We start from the raw sequence: 280 nt of genomic DNA on the forward strand, positions 1-280 counted from the left end.
GTTCCTCTCTCCTTAGCTTCCGAGACAGTTATAACTATCTCGGAAATGGTGGGCTCAATTCATGCTTCCGAGACAGTTGTAGGTGTCTCAGAAGCTACAATCTCAAAAGCTACAATCCTCCTCGTAGTTTCCGAGACAGTTGTAACTATCTCAGAAACTGTGATTTCCTTTTTTTTTTGGAAACATGCTTTGAGTCCCGAAACTTGCATGATGCACTTCTTGTACATCTTTTAGTTGATCTTTAGCTTTGGATGATCCTCTGTAACACATATGATATCGT

Source organism: Asparagus officinalis, chromosome 2 (genome assembly GCF_001876935.1).
Source record: "Asparagus officinalis chromosome 2, Aspof.V1, whole genome shotgun sequence".
In the NCBI taxonomy this organism is placed as follows: Eukaryota; Viridiplantae; Streptophyta; class Magnoliopsida; order Asparagales; family Asparagaceae; genus Asparagus; species Asparagus officinalis.